The 14,722-nt window shown below is 40.8% G+C and overlaps 1 protein-coding gene across 1 annotated transcript in view; it reads left to right on the top strand.

Annotated features, from left to right (window-relative positions):
• Positions 1 to 14,722, top strand: part of LOC126413210 (mannan-binding lectin serine protease 2-like) — a 165,086-nt gene that overhangs the window by 109,537 nt on the left and 40,827 nt on the right. The gene's annotated exons all lie outside the window — the stretch shown is intronic.

Here is a 14,722-nt window from a genome sequence, read left to right as displayed (position 1 = left end):
AAAATTGGTGAGATTTCACCTAAATTGTCACACCCCTCTCTAATACCAAATGAAAACACCCTTTAGTAAACTTCTACCAAAATTTTATTTTATTTCTCAGTTCTGTTCTTTCATGTGCAATAATTAGAAATTTGTGCAAAATGTATAATATAGTACAATAATCCCCTGGATCTATATACGCGATAACCATGTAAGACTAAGGCAAAATCAGTGAGTCATGGTCCAATTTCACATATAAATACATACAAATTATGTTCAAATGGGACCAGAGAATAAAGAAAACAATGTAATTTAGAAGAAAAATGTTTAATAATCTGTTCAACACTACAGTAAATTCCATTACAGAACATTATTGTGCATTGCAACAATGCAAACTGTTAATTTTGTGGAATCATCTACCAGTACCATGCAATTTATAGATGACTTTCTTCTACTTAGTGGTTGACTGGTCAACTCTGGTGATTGATTTACACCATTCTTGTATCGGCTTCTCAAAAACATAGTTGAAAAGTATTGGAGACAGCCTAAATCCTCGTCTTACTCCTATTTTGATTTTGAAAGCATCTGAGAACTCTCATGTAAATGTAACCTTGAACTTTGTATTTATTAGATTGCAAGTGTTTTCAAGTATAGACCTTGTTCTTTTAACATTTGGAAGAGTGACTCACAGTTAACTGAGTCATAGCCTTTTTTGAAATTGACAAATGTGGACACTGAATTTTTGCTACCAATTCTCTGATGTCTGAGGATTAGCTTTAGGTTCAAAATTTGCTCTGGACATGAATGGCCTAGTCTGAATCTAGCCTGATATTTTAAATTTTTGGTACAAATTGTTCCTGTGCTCTCTCAAGAAGACACTGAGGTAGAATTTTGTGTGTGACTGAAATACATCCATCAGCCAGAACAGTATGACTACTGACCTACTATTGATATAAACCAGTCCAGGGGATAGCAGCAGCACCTGGTGAGGAATGATTGCTAGTCAGACACATGCACAATGCCGTAATATCAGTGAGTATACTGTTCGTGTGAAGAATGGGGGAGGTGCACGATCTATCTGAGTCTGACCAAGGGCAGATTGTGATGGCCTGGAGGCCAGGCACAAGCATTTCAGAAACTGCACAACTTGTCAGGTGTTCGAGGAGTGCTGTGGGGAGTGTCTTCAACATGAGATGAAACTTCATCCAGACATTATGGGATTGAGTGGCCAACCTCTTATTACAGGTGCCGGTCATCGTAGGGTGAGAAGACTGGTAAAACATGACAGGTGGTGAACTGTGGTGGAACTAACATCATATTTTAATGCTGGGCAGAATAGGAGTGTATATGAACATTCAGTGCACTGAACTCTACTAATGATGGGCCTCCACAGCCAACATCACATGCTTGTGCCAATGGTAACACCAAGACACTGGCAACTACAATGGAAATGGGTACATGACCATCAGCACTGAGCATTGGTGCAGTGGCAGGGTATTGCATAGTCTGATGCATCCTGATACCTTCTTCATCATGATGATGGGTGGGCGTGAATTCGTTGTATTCCAGGGGAGCAGCTGCTTGACACCTGTACAGTAGGATGGAGACAAGCTGGCAGCAGCTCCATTATGCTGAAGGGGACATTCATGAGGGTATCCATGGGTCCAGTGAAGCTTGTGTAAGGTGCTGTGATGGTCAAGGAGTATTGTACACTGCCTGCAGACCACATACACCCCTTCATGATGATCATGTTTCCCAACAATAGTGGCATTTTTCAACAGGGTGATGCTCCATGTCACAAGGCCAGGAGCATGATGGAACAGTTTAAGGAACACAGTGATGAGTACCGATTGATGTGCTGGCCCTCCAATTCACCAGATTTGAACTCAATCAAACACATTTGGAATATGATAGGATGTAGCTCAGAGCTCATCACCCCCATCTCTGGAATTTACAGGTCTTATGTGACTTGCGTGTGCAGATGTACCAATTCCTTCCAGGGCTCATTGCTTCCATGCCTTGATGTATGACTGCTGTTATTCATGCCACAGGTGAACATACTGGTCATTGGGTAGGTTGTCATAATGTTCTGGCTGATCAGTCTAGGTGAGGTTCTCTTGTGGTTATTTACATCTGTGCTGTCTCCATTCTTGTGCAATGTGTGAATCAATGCATTTTTCCGGTCCTTCAGAATTTTTGTTTTGTTTACCAAATGTCTTGTGTGATTTTTGATGATTTCTGTTATGGTGTTTGAGCATACTGATTTGAGGATTTCTGGTATTATACCATCTTCCCCCTGATGCTTTATTGATTTTTGGTCCCCTGACCTGTCTGGCTATTTCTTCTTCATCTGGTAGTAATGAATTTGGATTAGTGCCCAAAGGTTCTTCTGGTGGGAATCTTTGTGTTCATTCTGGCAGTTAAGCAGCAGTTTGAAATATCTGGCAAGTTCATAGCAATTAACCAGTTGCCCCATTTTGTTTCTTGAAGCAGAGACTTCATGGTTGCTATCCTGTGAGCTTTGTTCTGAAGTTCCTATAGAAATTTTGTGTGTTGTTTATTTTGAAGTCTTTCTCCAAGTTCAAGTCATTGATCTTGTTCATGTTTCCTGTTTGTCTTTCTGAGTAATTTGGCTGTCTCTTTCATCACTGCCAGGGGTGTTTTGTAGTTGTCTTCTGTATCATTGCTGTTCCAATTGTTACATGGATCCTGTTGAGACTGAACTGCATATTCACATTCCTCATTCTGTCAATGGTACTTTTCCCATTTTTGCAAAGAAATTAGTTTGTGCTATTTTGATAAATTTGTTTTTGAGTTGTTGCCAATTCATTGCCTACTTTTTCTCCAGTTCTTCCATAAGAGATGGTTCAGATCCTGTTAGAGTCAAATTAGGAGACTTGTCTTCTTTTCTGTGAATGTATGTGGTTATAAATGTAGTTTGATTGTTGTCAGGTAATGGTCTGAGTCTGTTTGCAAATTTTGGGACTTAGATTTCTCTGTGGTTTGAACAAAAAACTGCTACATGATCAGTTTGGATATAACCGATGAGTGTGTTCAATGCTGTCCATGTCACCTGTTTCGATGGTTTCTTTTTCAAGGGTGCAAACATGACTTTAAAATTGAATACCCTGACAGTTCAACTAGTCTTTATCCATTCTGGGTAGTCCATTTATGTGCTGGGTATTTTCTGGTGTTAACTGTACTCCCTTTCTTTGCTTAGCTGTGTAATTGATCGCTTTTTATGGTGTTTTAGGTGTTATTTCTTCTGGTGTTTCACATGATTCCTATATCTCTTCATGGGTAGTTTTATTTTCAGCAGTGATTGGGACCTATGTATTGATTATTGTGTGTGTTTTATTTGCACTTATTCTGTTGCTTACAAGCTTTACGTTGGTTGCTGGTCGGAGTGGCTGAGTGGTTCTAGGCGATACAGTCTGGAACCGAGCGAACGCTATGGTCGCAGGTTCAAATCTTGCCTCAGGCATGGATGTGTGTGATGTCCTTAGGTTAGTTAGGTTTAAATAGTTCTAAGTTATAAGGGACTGATGACCTCAGAAGTTAAGTCCCATAGTGCTCAGAGCCATTTTTTACATTTGTTATGGAAGTGAGTATTCTTCCCCTGACTGCAAAGGTGACCCCTAAAAGTGGAGTGTTTTTCAGTATTCATTATTTCTGTTTTACTTTCAAAAAGTCTGTAGTTCCCAAAATACATTGAATTTTTGTTAGTCAGTCTTGTTTTTTGGAGTGCCACTATTTGTATCTTTTGTTTGTTTATGGTTTTCTCTAGTTCATGCAAGTTTCCTGATCATAACAGACCATTTATATTTAGTGTGCCGAAAAAAGATTTTGGTGTATGGATGAAGTTGATCTCAGGACTCAAAGACTTCCTCTCTCTGCACTCCAGATGTCACAAAATCCAACAGTCTGGTCAGACTGTTCTTGATAGCAGTGAATTGATTACCACCTGAGCTAAATATTTGTTTCCTGCTGCACCTCATGGTACTTAGTTATCTGATGTTTTGGACAGATCTAGTTTTTTAGAACTGGGCCGGCTGGAGTGGACGAGCATTTCTAGGCGCTTTAGTCTGGGACCACGCGACCACTAGAGCCGCAGGTTTGAATCCTGCCTCGGGCATGGATGTGTGTGATGTCCTTAGGTTAGTTAGGTTTAAGTAGTCCAACTGCCCCACTGGTGATTAGACACTTACCATTTTGCTTGCTTCATGCCAGACACATAGTGGATTTCACAGGGTGTCTCTTTCGTCCACTCCACCGTATTGATGGTCATCATCACCATCTTTATTTCCATTGACCATCCTCCACGCCAGACTTATTTGCTTCTCCTCTCCTCTTACAAGGCAGCAAGCTGAGCTTCCCTGCCTTGTCATCTCACCCTGCCACAAGGCATAGTCCTTCGAGGTGAAATTTCATTATTGTATTACTTTCTCATACTTAAATGTGCAGACTGTACTTATAAATTTTTTATCAAATGACAATATAAACTCACAAGCTTTATCTATATGATAGCTTGAAACTGTATAGTTTTAAGGATTGTATAAAGTTTTATTATTTTATTACTCTTTCTTTCTTCATTTTGGCCAACTAGGAACCACATGAAGTAAGCATTTATTTTTACCAAGCTTTAACTGCTGCCCAGTGCTCACACATTCATTTTCTTTATTGTTCTTTTGTATTGACTCCACACATTCTTTGTCTTCAGCTTCAGATTTTCCAGAAAACTTTTGCATGTATGTAAACAATTCAGAAGTAAAGGAGTTCACTCACCAAATAGCAGAGGTACTGAGTTGTTGACAGATACACACAAAAGACAAAGAAAACTTACTAGCTTTTAGAATCAATTCTTTGTCAAGATAGAGTACAAATACAAAGTCACATGCACACACACCCTTGACCCTACATCATGCTGGTTGGATACAATGTGGGACTGGGACTGTATTTTGGAAGGTGACATGATGTGGAATGGAGGTTGTGTTGGATAGGGTGGGAAGAGGGGGAGAGGTTGGAGGCCGGCAGCAGGAAAAAGTGATGGGGATGGTAGGTAGCAGTCAACTTTGTTCTTGGTGACAGTTTGGCAGTGGTCATTTATTCCCAGGATTGGTTGTCATACCACCATAAAGAGTTGTGCAGTGATTGTAGCAGAGTTGATGTATGATATAGTTACTTTCACAGGTGGCACTGTCTGACAGGATAGGTAGCATTTGTGACAGGACTGTGTGGGTGGATTTGGCAGATCTTGCACCTGGGCCTCCACAGAGAATTGATCCTTATGACAAGAGGTTGTGATTGAGAGTGGTACAGGGATGGACTAGGATGTTGTGGAGATTGGGTGGGCTAGACAACACCACTTTAGAAGAGGTGAGAAGGTTCTTGTTTAGGTTGTCCCTCATTTATGGTCTTGATGATAGATAACCAAAGCCCTGGCAAGGATATGGTTCAGTTGTTTCAGTCCAGGATGATATTGGGCAACAAGGAGTGCTATCCTCTGTAGCTGCTTCTTGGAAATGGTGGGAGGGTTATGAGTGTGTGAGAATATGGTGCAGGAAATGGTTTGTGGACTGTGTTTGGGGGTACTGCCTGTCTGTGAAGGCCCTCATCGTAGCGGGCAAGGGAGTTCTCATCACTGCAGATGCACCACCCATGGGTGGAGAGGCTGTGTGGCAGTGATGTTTGGGTGTATGAGGGAAGACAGCTGACAAAAATGCAGGTACTGTTAGTGATTAGTGGGCTTAATACAGAGAGAGCTCTAGATGGAGCCATCAGAATGGTGGAGGTCAAAATCCAGGAAGGTGGCATGTTGGTTGAGGAGGACTAGGTGAAGCAGATTTGAGCCAGAGTGTTGTGGTTGTAGAGAAGTGAGAATAGTGTTTCTTGGTGCTGAGGCCAGATCATGAATATACCATTAATGAACCTGAACAAGAGAAGGAGTTTGAATTTTGGAGGCTAGGTATGTTTCCTTTACATGACCTGTAAAAATATTGGTATAAGAGGTTTCCATCACTTACCATCCTTCCCCACGTCCCTACCTGAAAACAAGTTCTGGTCTAATCATCCTTCCTGCAGACAAAGTTTCCACCACTGTTGTTATAAATCACAGTGACTACCTGATGGAAAGCTTGTGCCTTCTGACTCCTCCACCTACAAATTCTGCCATAGTGATCCCATCCCTGAAGTCCAACATAATGTCAAATCCCTAATGAAGTCATTAGGCTCATTTCAAAACCTCTCACCTTAATGATACCTCTCACATTAACCTTCTGCATGCTCCACAAAATCCACAAACTCAACAATCTTGGATGCTCCATTTTAGCTGGATATTATGCTCCTACAGAAAGAATTTCCATGTTGACCAACACCTCAAACCTATTGTCCAAAACATAGCCCTTCATATGTAGGATACCAACCACTATCTTTACAGTTCTCTTTATCACCCTGGACCTTACTTATCACTGTTGAGGCCAACTCCCTGCACACCAACATCTGAGATGAGTATGGTCTTGCTGTTATGGCAGACTACCACTTCCAATATCCTTCAGACTCCAAACTGTATCCCCAAACACAACTGCTTGTCCTTTGGCACAAAGTAAATAAGCAAATCTTTGCCACAGCCATGAGCATCAGTATGGCATCCTTTTTATGGGCTATATAGAGGAAACTTCCAACACTCCAGACCCATTGTGTGGTTCAAGTTCATTGATGATATTTTAATGATGTGGATTCTGGGCAAAGATGCCCTGTCCTCATACCTACACAACCCACTGTCTCCCTTCCACTTCACCTGGTCCTCCACAACTGAACATGCCATTTCCCTGTACATTAAACTCCCCCTGATGTCTCCTTCTGTTCATATAAACACACTAACCACACTAACCCACAGTACCTGCATTTTAACAGCTGACATCCTTTCTACACCAAAAAACTGCTACCATACAGTGTGGTTCCCCGAGATGCATATTCACTTGCACAGTGTGCTGAAGGTCTCACAGACGCCTTCACAGACAGGCACTACCCCACAAACATAGTCCACAAAAAGATTTCCCGTACCATATCCTCACACACCCCTAATCCTCTCACCTCTCCTGAGAATTACCTACAAAAGATACACCCTCTCACAACCCAGTATTACCCTGATTGAAACAACTGAACCATCCTATCTTTTTCCAGGGCTTTTTCTATCATCATACCCTTAAATGAGAGACATCCTACTCAATATCCTTTTCATCCCTCCTGAAGTGATCTTCCGGCGCCCAGCCAACCTCCACAACATCCTACTCCATCCTTATGCTAGTCCCATTCCCAAATAATTGCCACAAAGGCCATACCTCTGTGGAATACCCAGGTGCAAGACCTGCCCAATCCATTCACCCAGCACTTCTTACTCCACCAGTTCTGTCATAGACCAATCCTATCCTGAGAGAGGCAGGGCCATCTGTGGAAGCAGCCATGTCACATGCCAACATTTCGACAGTCACTCAATAGATTATTATGTCAGTACAACAACCAACCAGGGAATGATTGGTCAACCCCAAGCTGTCACGAAAAACAAAGATGACAACCAGTGGCACAATATAAAGCTGAGCATAACATGCTAAAATAAAGCTGAGTATAACATGCTTAAGTTCAGTGGCTTTTTCACAGCCTGGGCCATCTGGATCCTACCTCCAGCACCAGCTTTTCTGAACAGAGCACATGTGAGTTGTCCTTGAAACACATCCATTGCTCTTGTAACCCTCCTGGTCTCAGCCTCCTCTAGAAAATTGTCACCACACCCTTGTTGTTGTGGTCTTCAGTCCTGAGAGTGGTTTGATGCAGCTCCTTATATTACTCTATCCTGTGCAAGCTTCTTCATCTCCCAGTACCTACTGCAACCTACATCCTTCTGAATCTGCTTAATGTATTCATCTCTTGGTCTCCCTCTATGATTTTTACCCTCCACGCTGCCCTCCAATGCTAAATTTGTGATCCCTTGATGCCTCAAAACATGTCCTACCAACCAATCCCTTCTTCTAGTCAAGTTGTGCCACAAACTTCTCTTCTCCCCAATCCTATTCAATACCTCCTCTTTAGTTATGTGATCTACCCACCTTATCTTCAGCATTCTTCTGTAGCACCACATTTTGAAAGCTTCTATGCTCTTCTTGCCCAAACTAGTTATCGTCCATGTTTCACTTCCATACATGGCTACACTCCATACAAATACTTTCATAAACGACTTCCTGACACTTAAATCTATACTCGATGTTAACAAATTTCTCTTCTTCAGAAACGCTTTCCTTGCCATTGCCAGTCTACATTTTATATCCCCTCTACTTCGACCATCATCAGTTATTTTACTCCCTAAATAGCAAATCTCCTTTACTGCTTTAAGTGTCTCATTTCCTAATCTAATTCCCTCAGCATCACCCGATTTAATTTGACTATATTCCATTATCCTCATTTTGCTTTTGTTGATGTTCATCTTATATCCTCCTTTCAAGACACTGTCCATTCCGTTCAATTGCTCTTCCAAGTCCTTTGCTGTCTCTGACAGAATTACAATGTCATCGGCGAACCTCAAAGTTTTTACTTCTTCTCCATGAATTTTAATACCTACTCCAAATTTTTCTTTTGTTTCCTTTACTGCTTGCTCAACATACAGATTGAATAACATCGGGGAGAGGCTACAACCCTGTCTCACTCCTTTCCCAACCACTGCTTCCATTTCATGCCCCTCAACTCTTATAACTGCCATCTGGTTTCTGTACAAATTGTAAATAGCCTTTCGCTCCCTGTATTTTACCCCTGCCACCTTCAGAATTTGAAAGAGAGTACTCCAGTTAACATTGTCAAAAGCTTTCTCTAAGTCTACAAATGCTAGAAATGTAGGTTTGCCTTTTCTTAATCTTTCTTCTAAGATAAGTCGTAAGGTTAGTATTGCCTTACGTGTTCCAACATTTCTACGGAATCCAAACTGATCTTCCCCAAGGTCCGCTTCTACCAGTTTTTCCATTCGTCTGTAAAGAATTCGCGTTAGTATTTTGCAGCTGTGACTTATTAAGCTGATAGTTCGGTAATTTTCATATCTGTCAACACCTGCTTTCTTTGGGATTGGAATTATTATATTCTTCTTGAAGTCTGAGGGTATTTCACCTATTTCATACATCTTGCCCACCAGATGGTGGAGTTTTGTCATGACTGGCTCTCCCAAGGCCATCAGTAGTTCTAATGGAATGTTGTCTACTCCCGGGGCCTTGTTTCGACTCAGGTCTTTCAGTGCTCTGTCAAACTCATCACGCAGTATCTTATCTCCCATTTCGTCTTCATCTACATCCTCTTCCATTTCCATAATATTGTCCTCTAGTACATCGCCCTTGTATAAACCCTCTATATACTCCTTCCACCTTTCTGCCTTCCCTTCTTTGCTTAGATCTGGGTTACCTTACCCAAAAGTTTTGCCTTCTTCTGTCTGTGCCCCAAAATCCATGCTCCACATCATCTTCATCATGTGCTGAACCTCAGAAGTTCCAGTCCAGTATCTCACATACCTAGCTCATGCATCTGCCAAAACTGTTTCTCCTGCATACTTGACCAAATCTGCTGCCACACTCTCAGCTGCAAGCTCATTCTTTCTTCGTGCCTCCTGCTACTCCCTCCGTCCATCCACCCCACCCAACATAACTCTCATCCCATCCTAGTCCACCTGCCAAAAAGCAATCCCGGCACAATGTAGGAGTGTGTGTGTGTGTGTGTGTGTGTGTGTGTGTGTGTGTGTGTGTGTGTGTACTCTAACTCAACTAAAGATTTATTCCAAAGCCAATAGGTTCTCTCTTTCATTTGTGAATGCCTGTCAATGGCTCAACACCTCTGCTATTCTGTGTTTAGTCACCATTACACCTATATTATGTACATTCTGCCAGAACTTTCCTAACATATTTGTATGTTCATAGTTCTTTCTTTAAGTAGATCATACTGCCAGCAGTCGTACATCTTTTCAACTTCTGTGAAGTGTGCTAATTTCATTTTCTCTTGTTGAAAGTAGGTTAGTATCCTTTTAGATATACTTCCTTGGATCATTTGTAGTATAGGGACTAAAAAGCAATCTTCTTTTTATGAATCATGTCACTTATCTTCTCTGCCTGCTTATATAATTCACAGTTGTGGTGCCTTCCATACTTGCTGCTTCTTTGAAGAGACCCAAAATTTTTCTCAAAAATATATTTCTTTGGCCTCACATTTCTCCATTAGTCCTTTCTTGTTCATTGTAAAAGTTTCTGCCACCTATAGAGCCTCTGGTCAAATAAGAGTGCAATATTGTCTAATTTTGCCATTTAAGGACATCAGTCTCTTGTTGCAAATGCCATTAGTTAACTGGTTGTCCATTTCCATTTTTTTTATGGGTGACACAGGTTCTTATTTCTTTGATAGGTTAGACTCTACCCATTCACCTACTTATTTAAAATTAATCTGTCTGCTTATTTTTTTTAGTCCAATTTCCAGCTCTGTTGGTACTGGTTTTACTTTTTTCATAATGTGCATCTTCTCAAAATAGGTGTGAAGCACAGCCTTTACTGCCTGTTCTTCAGTTGCTTGTGGTGTGTAGTATGGACAGATCACTGAATTATCTCAAAGGCTGGACACTCAAATGAAAGATTTGTGTACTTGTAGTCTAGCCATATCCCTACTCCTGAAATGCTCATTTCATTTCACCAGTCTTGTACGACCTTTCCAAAAACAGAGTTGGTGAGAAGAGATGATTGTTGATCTCCTTGTCCTACTCTCACCCTGATTTCAAAAGCAGAACTTCACTTTGGAAGTGGTGTTGGCCAGGGTTCACTGCATAACTGCTTTTGTGTTGTTACCTAAGCCAAACTATTCAAGGATTTGAGATAGGCTGGTTTGATCAGTTCAGTCTTATGCCTTCCTGAAATCAACAAAGGTCACCACATATTAGTTGTTCATCAGTTTCATGTATGAAAATATTGTCTTCAGATTTGTTATCTGCTGTATACAAGACTTTCCTCTTCTGAAATCTTCTAGGTATTCTGGAAATTATGAATTAGTTTGTTGTTCAACTCTATTCTATTGAGCATTTGAGAAGATCTTGTAGGTTGCTAGCAGGAGGGAGATGCCACAGTAGTTGTCTACGTCTCTTCTGTCCCCTTTTTTATGTAGCAGATGAATTATGGCACAGGTGCATTCACTTGGAAGTCCTTTACTTTTCCAGATCTGCTGAATAATTGCAGCAAGTTTTTGATTGCCTTCTTCCCTGCATGTTTCCAGAGTTTAGCACTAATTAGATGTTTGCATGGTGACTTGTGTCCTTTGGAGGTTGGGTGATCTTTCTGATTTGTTCCTTCATGAGTTGAGATGAATATGCGTGGATGTCTGAATTGTTTTTATAAATGAATGCAGTCTCAGGAGCCTTGCAGGTGAAGAGACATTCAATATGACTTACTAGAATCTGGAAATTATCATTCTCACTGTGGGCAAGTTTCCCTATGGAATCTTTGAACTGGAGGCTCAGGAGCTCACATTTGCTCAGATTGTGCTCAAATGTTTTACAGACACTATGTGCACTATTTTTTGTGTGGAACTTGCTCAATCTTTACCAACTAATTTTTATCAAATGTGCATATCACCCTTCAGGCAGTTCTTGTTAAAGATTTTCTTGTGTGTATGAAGGTGACCCTGTTCACTTCATTTTTATTACAGTTCTTTTTCTGCTGAGGAACCTGTCTTAACAGTACTGTTGAATCACATTATTTATCCCACCAGGCATGCGTTCTTGATTTCATGAGTGGCTAGCCTCCTCAGATGCTCTGACTATAGCCTCATGTAGATGTTCTCAGAACCACATTTAACGTTTGCAATTTGTAGTTAATTCTTGGTTTCTCCTCGGCTTGTCTGTGTCAAACTTATAGCTTTTTGGAGAAGTAATCTTCTAGGTATTTCTTGGAAGTAGTCTAACTTTGATCTTTAGAAGGTAGTGGTTCAAGTTTAGGTTGACATTACTAAGAACCTTTACATTTCATATCTCATGTTGCCTGTGCCCTCTGTGCAGCGGTGACATGCTCAGTTTGGAATACATGGAGATGGAGATGTCAAAGTTGTCTTTTTCTGGGCAGGTGTTTGAAAACAGTTGACTCTAAAACAGATTGAATGCTCTGCATAGCTCCGCTAGTCTCTCTTGATTGCAGTTGATTCTCCTGTGAGCTGGGTAATTTCCAATAATCCTCTGATATTTTCTTTCCTCATCAAACTGTGCATTGAAATCCCCATGCCAAATGATGGTGTGTTTGTTGTGAGGATATGTTTCAGCTCCTCCCAGAATGTGTCTGTTCCTTCTGGGTTCTTATTTACCTGACCAAATGACACACATACTTCCATTATTGTGTAAACTCTGTTTGCATTCTTATAAGGAAGAGTAGAAGAGGTGAAGTACATAACTGAATGCAATCTCTAACTGATGACAATAAATCTTCTTAAGTGTGGGCCAGTTTTTACTACACATTTACCAGTCTAGCCTCTGAAGACTCTACAACCTCATGACTCAGAGCAATGATGGTCCACAAATCATCTCATTTTTCAAATTGCCAAAGTCAGTATCTGATATCGGGACGAGGCGTTAGTCGCTCTTTTCACTTTGTCAGTCTCAAGAAGAGACTATTCTTCATAAGTAGCAAAAGAGTTTCAGTGTCTGTGTCCAGTATTTACTGGACCAATAGCTTCAAGCATTTCATTGCAAGTTGCCCAGAATCCAAAAGTCTTTTTGCGCCATTCAAGATGACAGTGGATCAGTTACTGCCTGAGGTAGTAGCTGCTGCTGCTGAACTTCCCTCTGTGCTTGTGGAAGTTGAAAACTGGAGGTTAGGGCCAGTGATGTTCTACACTAGCCAAAATACTGTCAAGACTGTAAGCCTCAGAGAAAGCCTGATATCTGGCTGTAGTTGGCGTTCTCTGTTCAGCAGGTGAGGACCTCCCAGTCCACCATCACTCCCCTTGCTATGGCAGTGTGGTGGCTTCATGGATATTATTATTATTATTATTATTATTATACTTGTTGTTTATGATAGTAATGAGTTCAGAATGCTTGATTTCATATTTTTATTCATCAGCAGTTAATTCATGTGGAGCCCAGTAACATGGCTTTTTGTTACTGGCAGATGAATATTTTATCTATACAATTGTTTCTGAGTGCCCACTGAGATCTTTAGGCACTGCTCCCAGTGTGATGAGACCCACCAGGGCAACTTTCCTAGAATTCATCAGTTGTTGTAGTTCGATTTTTGAGCACTCATATCTGTCGAGGATTTCAAGTTGTTTCTAACTGATTTTTCTATCACATGGGATGGCAGTGTCAGTGATCCACCCATTTTTTCATCCACAAATGTGATGTGTGATGTATTATATTGTAGCATCCGATCTATCTGAACTTGGATATCCCCCAGGGGCATGTTCACTATTGACAACTTTTTGTGGTCTGATTAGTTCCTGGTCGCCAGAAGATGACAAAGTTTCCATGGCTCATTTGTGCCAATATGTTGAGAATTTTTTTAATTAGTCTGAGGAATCTTTCTGTCACAGCTCAAGCTGTCAATAGTTGTCCATAAATCTACACAGATTTAGAATGTATCACATATGGAGGGTGACAGGCATATTCCATATAACTAGATTTCCTGAAAGTGTTTGACATGGTACCCCAATGCAGGCTATTGACAATGGTCTGTGCATACAGATTAGGTTCTCAGATATGTTAGGTGCTGAAAGACTTTTTAATTAATAGAACCCAGTACATTATCCTTGATGGCAAGTGTTTATCAGAGCATCAGACACAAGGATATCATCAGGAGTGCCTCAGGGAAGGGCAACAGTGTCATTCTTATTCTCTATATACACAAATGATCTGAATGACAGGGTGAGCAGCAGCTCATGGCTGTTTGCTGATGAACCTGTGGTGTACGGGAAGATTTCATCACTGAGTGACTGTAGAAGGTTATAAGGTAGCTTACATAGGATTTCTAGTTGGTGTGATGAAAGACAGTGTGCTGCACATGTGAAAAACTGTGAGTTAATGTGGGAGTTAATGTGGATGAGTAAAATGAACAATTTTATAATTTCATTAGAAGTGTGCTGCTTGACACAGTCACTCAATTAAATATCTAGGCATAACGATGCAGATGGATACGAAATGGAATGAGCATGTTAGTTTGGTAGTTTTGAAGGCAAATGTTCAACTTTATCTTATTGGGAGAACTTTTGAGAATGTGTAGCTCATCTATAAAGGAGATGGCATATAAAACACTAATGCAACCCACGCTTGAGTAGTGTTAGTATTTGGGATCCTCACCAGGTCAGATTAAAGGAAGACATTCAAGCAATTCAGAGGCGCACTGCTCAATTTGCTGCCAGTAGTTTCAACCAGCATGTATGTATTACAGACATGCTTCATGAACTCAAATGGGAATCCCAGGATGCAAGTGCTCTTTTTGTGAAGCACTGCTGCTGTATGAGAGCACACAGCTATCATGCTACAACCATAACTCATTGTATCAACCTGCTCACTATCATCTGACTTAACAAAGGCATGATACGGGGTGCTATTCCTCGTTCTCTTCTTTCTGTGTCTGTCTCACTGTCAAGAGTCCTCCCCCAGCAGCTTTTCTGGGCAAGTACAGACTGTAATTTCACAGCAGGAATGGAGAGTGTAGTCAATTTTCATGAGATCTCTTATTTTCCTGTCCACATT

Source organism: Schistocerca serialis, chromosome 7, assembly GCF_023864345.2.
Source record: "Schistocerca serialis cubense isolate TAMUIC-IGC-003099 chromosome 7, iqSchSeri2.2, whole genome shotgun sequence".
NCBI lineage: Eukaryota > Metazoa > Arthropoda > Insecta > Orthoptera > Acrididae > Schistocerca > Schistocerca serialis.
Note: the sequence above shows the minus strand (reverse complement) of the source record. Positions and strands in the feature narration are given on the sequence as shown.